Raw genomic sequence first — 5,555 nt, forward strand, 5'->3', positions numbered from 1 at the left:
TTTAAAAAATATATAAATAAATAAATAATAAATAAATAAGTTAAGATAGTTCTGGGGCTTTGGCACAGCACGGAGCTGGGCGCACCCCAGTGATGATCGATGATGATATTTCACCGAACTGGCTAGATGAGGCTGAAAGGCTGTAAAGAAGCATGGTGCCCCTTGTCAGCCTGAGCCCAGCGGCTGCTGGGACAGACCAAGTGGAGATGGGACAGAAGCGGGAAACGGACCCCGAGAGGCTGTGAGTGGCTTTCCTCAGCAGAGGCTGGCTGTGGGTGGGGGGAACCTGAGTGGCTCAGGCCAGCTGTAGGCTCTGCCTAATAGCTACCGTTATTAAGCACTTGCTGTGTACCAGGCTCTGTGCTTAGCATGACACATGTAGCATCTTATTTATTTCTTACTACAACCTTTTGGAGGTGTTATTATTTAGGTTCATTGCATAGATGAAGAAACTGAGGCTCCAAGAAGAAAAGCAATTTGCCCAAAGCCCCCAGCTAACAGTGGCAGAGCCAGGTGTGAAACCTGCATCTCTCAACACCCATCCTCTTCCCAGGCCACATAGGGCTTTCACTGTTGAGATGCCCAGTGCTGGGCTGGGTCTTCTACCCAGGGCTGGGGTCCTTGCCTCCCTGGGCATCTGGAGCAGTCTGGCTGTCTGGCAGTGGTCCTAGCCTTGGCCCACATCCTCCAAGGAAGTTGCTAGAAGCAGATTCAGCCCATGCAGAGCCTGAAAGGAGGGTGGCCAGACCCGGGGTCAGTCAGCATTTTCTGTCTGGCTGAGGGAGAGTTCGGGGAAACTGCTCACTCCCATCCCCACACATACACATTGCTTTCCAGGGCTCTGGTGAGGACCTGGGGGAGGAGGGGATGGAAGTGGAGAAGTGTCCTCAGCCCAGCTGGGTGAGTCCTCCAAGAGAGGTTCAGAGGCCTCCTCGGCCACTGGATGCTGCCATTAGTGCAGCCACAGCTGCCTCCGCCCCGGGGAAAAGAGGAAGTGGTCAAAAGCAGCAAGAGAGAACCTTGAAAGAGGACGTGTCCCAACCCACACTCCCCTCTCCCCTCGGGGAAAGGAGACAACCGGTGCTTCTTGGAACCTCCCACCAGGGGAAGACGGAAACCCCACAGTGACATCCTGAAAATACTCTAGAATTCTGAGGGCCTCCAGGCCCTTTAGCCTTGGGGAACCTTGAGGTCCAGGGGCCTGCCCTCAGCTGGCTCACAGTTGACGAGTAATGGAAGAGGGGGGTATCGTGGTCAGAATGAACCTCTGGAACTATGGGTTCAAATCCTGGCTCTGCTGCTTATTAGCTCTGTGGCCAGGGACAGGCCGCTTACCTTCTCTGGGCCCCAGTTTCCTCATCCGTAACATGGAGATAACAAGAGTCCTTACCTCTAAAGGTGTGGTGAGAATTCAAGGAGGTGTGAGATGTAAAGGACTTGATGCATGCCTTGCCTGGCAGCAGAGTGTACAAAATAATTCCTATTGTTATTTGAGGGGAATCTCTGAAGCCCCAGGGCCCACAGGTTGCCTCCCTTCTCCAGGAGGCTGGACCTAGGGCTGGAAGTCTTCACTGGGAAGGACCCAGCAGCAGGTGGAGGCTGGGCCCAGGATATGTCCAGCCACACTGCTACCACGAATGGAGAATCAGAAAAATCTTAAAAACAAAAACGGATGATCCCCATCTCTCCAGAGGTGCGCTCTGATCCTCTTCCATTAGCATAGGCTAATCTTCAAACAGCTCCAGAGAAGGAGGCACAACCACCACACCAAACAGCAGAGCACAAGGGATCTGGGACACTAGCTTGGAAGCTACACCAAAACTCTGCTGCCTTGCCCTGGATGCAGAATCAGCCCTGTTTGCTGCCATCACCATCTTGAGTCTAGTGCCGCAGAGATAGTCATTACCACTCTAGCCTTATAGTGCGATAGCTGTTTACAGATCTTTTGTTCTGTCATTAAGGAGTAGTCAACAGGGCTGGCACCTGAGTGAGGGGAGTTAAGGGCATAGGGTGGGACCCTGACAGCGACTGTCTAAACTTTGTGCATCTTTAAAATTTGCACCTCCTGAATCTTCACTCTCAGGGTGTACCCTAGGGACATTACTGGCTTAGCCCTAGCCCCATCACTCCTCCCTCTTTCAAACATCCACCTCCACTTTCAAATTATTCACCAAGAACTAAATAATATACTTTACAGGAACATCCTAGATTTAAAAGAAGGGAAGAGATGGGAGTGACGCTTTGGGGAGGAAACTTCCTCCCTTATTTTTCAGAATCCTTCATCGCACAGGATAATTCTTTACATTAAGACTGAGTGTCCTCTGCTTTAAGTTCAGAAATCTTTTTTTCAAAAATACCCTCATAAAGGAAGTTCTGGAAATGTAAATAGAAATTCTTATTATGAGACGTGGGGCCAGGATTTTACACCATTTGTGTGTGACAAAAGACCAAGGGACAGTAATATTTCAGCACTTCGCACACAAGAGGAAACACAATTGGCCAACTTAAAAAAAAAAAAAAAGATGGTCAACCTCATTAATCTTCAAAGAAAATAAAACACCATTTTTACACTCTAGTCAAATAATTTGGTGTCTAACCTCATAAATTGTTTTCTAAGTTTGTTCAAACATATACATGTCTAGGTGTATGTATGTTTTACAGCTAATTTTTTTAATGGGACAATTTTTTTACTTAAAATATGCTGTGAACCTCTTCCTAGGTCAGCATATCTAATAATTTTTTTGTTTGTTTTTAATCAGCCATAGCACTTTGCATTACCTTATGTGGTTGGAGCCCATTGAGTTAATCATTGCCCTATTGATCTGTGTCTTTGTTTCTCTTATAAGCAATGCACCTTTGTACATGTTTATTTGAATGTTTGAGTAAATATATTCCCAGAAAAAAACATCTGCCATTGTAAATGCTGGACACACACCAAAACATGTATGATTTAAATTTTAACAGAAATGGCAAATTGCCTTCCAAATACATGAGTGTTTGAATTGGTAACAACATTCATCTATTACTTCAATTTTTTTTTTTTTTTTAATTAAAAAGACCACTTTAAGATTTTTCAGAGATGGTGAAAAGCAGCCTAGATAGGCTCAGGGAAGAGGTTCTTTGGCTGAGTACGCTGCTGGCCCCCCAAATAAACCGCAAACCAGTTGTGCATGAATATGTAAATCAAACCCATGCCCGGGGCGTCCGGCACTAACTTCTGTTTCCTGCGCGGAGAGCCCCTGTAACAGCAGCAGTGGGAAGACAGCTGGGCTAAGCTTCCGGGCTAAGCTTCTGTGAGCACCCAGAGCCTGGAAGTCCGCTCTACCCACTGGCTCTCTCCGGCCACTTCTAGCCCTCAGTGCTAAGAGGGGTCACCTGCAAGAGGGAAGGTGCCAGACTGGATCCCAGGGACACCGTTTCAATCCCAGCTCTAACAATATCTCACTGTTCAGCTTTAGACAAGTTGCTAAGACTCTCTGAGCCTGTTTTCCTAATCTGTACAATGGGCCCAATCAAATCTGCCTGGCTCACGGGGTTGTAAGAAGGATCAGATGTGGGAAAGGATGTGAAAGTAACTGGTTTTCCTGCCTTCTGTTTGGGGTTTGTTGTCAGGTCTGCAGCTGGGGACTAGGGGATCCTGGTCTGGGGTTTTCTGACCACAAGTGCTTTCCCAGAAACAGTCTTCTTTAAAATCATTATTTTTCTTATCTGAATAGGTTATCCATGTACATGACACAAAATTCAAAAGGTCCAAAAGGGTAAGTGTGAGATTAGAAGTCCCGTTCCCAGAACACACAAACTGCCACCCAGTTCCCCTCCCCAGAGGCAGCCTTTGTCACCTCCTTCTTGTGTTTTCTTCCCAGGTCAGCTTTTGTGCATTTCCACAAAAATGCAGCATTCTACACATACTGCTGTGCACCTTTCCTTTAAAAAAATATTTACCGTTTTTTCTTAAAGCTTTTCTCCTATCAGTGTATACGGAGCATCCTCATTTTTACTTTAAATCAACAACCATATTTTAAACAGATTCGCCAATTATTAATATATGCCACATTTGCTTTGTTTCTCTCTCTTTCTAAACTATCCAAGAGTTAGTATTTCATACCTAAATACTTCAACAGATATCTCCTAAGAAGGACATTCTCCTACATAACACAGTGATCACATTCAGGAAACTCAGTCTACGGCCTGCCACTCTGAACAAGCCCAATCTCATCTGATCTCAGAAGCTAAGCAGTGTCGGGCCTGGTTAGTACTTGGACGGGAAACCACCTAGGAAGACCAAGTGCTGTAGGCTTAAAAAATAAGGGATTGTCAACTGACAAGGTCCTTGCAATCTGTGAGGTCAACCAAGAGTTACCTTTCCTAAAATAAACAAAAAAACATTCGAGAAACTCAATATTGATAAAATGCTATTATATACCCCATAATCAAATTTCCCCAGGTGTCTAGTTAAAAAGTCCTTTTTTAAAAAAATCCAGCCTCCAATTAAGTATCACCCCTTGCATTCAACAGTCACATCTCTTTAAGTCCCCTTCAATCTAGAACAGTTCCCAGTTATTTTGTCTTTTATGAGATTGACATTTTTGAGTGTCTACTCCAGTTGTGCAAAGTAATTCTCAGTTTGGATTTTTCTGATATGCTCCACAAAATAGATTGAGGTTAAACTTTTTGCAGGCGGGAATGTTACATAGATAATGTTACACCTCATTATTTTTAATGGCAACGTAGTATCCCAGTATATGGACATGCCACAATGTATGTATCTTGTCCTCTGATCCATAGATATCTAGATGATTTCCAGTCATTTGTTTTACAAACACTGCTACAGTCAACGTTCTTAAACATCTGTCATTTTGAAAGTGACGAGTACATCTACAGGATGAGTTCCTAGAAGTGGAATCATTACACCTACACAAATTGTCCTTTCTAGATGATATACGTACTTACTAATACTCTCACCAATACTGTGTAAGGACTCTTACCCCCCAGAAGCTTGTTTTTTTTTCATTTCACCTCACTATGTCCTGGCTAGTAAGGTCACACATCTTTGCTAAGCCTCTCCATGACAAGATTTCCTTACATCTTCCCTTACGAGTCTTGGCTGGAATTGGAATGAAATCCCACCTTCCAGAGACAAAGTCCAAAGTGCTCTCCAGGAGCAGAATTCTTGCTTTGTTACAAAACCCAACCGTTTGCTCCTCAAAAAGAAGGATTTATTAAGCAACTGAAGTGTGTACAGCACTTGCTGGTTGCTTGATCAACGTTATCAAGACTGCCAAGTTGAATTATTAATATGTCCATTTTACAGATAAGGAAAAGGACTCAGGGAGATTAATCTGCCAGTTAAACAGAAGAATAGATTCTACCCTTCCTTAAGTGCTGGGGGAGGAGGGAAACAAAAGCAAATCCTACACATTAACTATAATCCAAAAATTGTTAATCTCCTGCCATCACCTTGGGCTCTGGTTAGATTATCTGGGTTTCCCCCTCCCAGGTATCGGACTACTTAAAAACTTCCTTCCTCAGAATGCACCACTCACAGAAGCTTCCGG

At 44.5% G+C, this 5,555-nt stretch overlaps 1 pseudogene; it reads left to right on the forward strand.

Moving 5' to 3' along the window:
- The first annotated feature begins 4,179 nt into the window (after positions 1-4,179).
- On the forward strand, positions 4,180-4,297 carry LOC112478238 (annotated as a pseudogene).
- Positions 4,298-5,555: the final 1,258 nt, after the last annotated feature.

This window comes from Pteropus alecto, unplaced genomic scaffold, assembly GCF_000325575.1.
Source record: "Pteropus alecto unplaced genomic scaffold, ASM32557v1 scaffold42, whole genome shotgun sequence".
Classification (NCBI taxonomy): domain Eukaryota; kingdom Metazoa; phylum Chordata; class Mammalia; order Chiroptera; family Pteropodidae; genus Pteropus; species Pteropus alecto.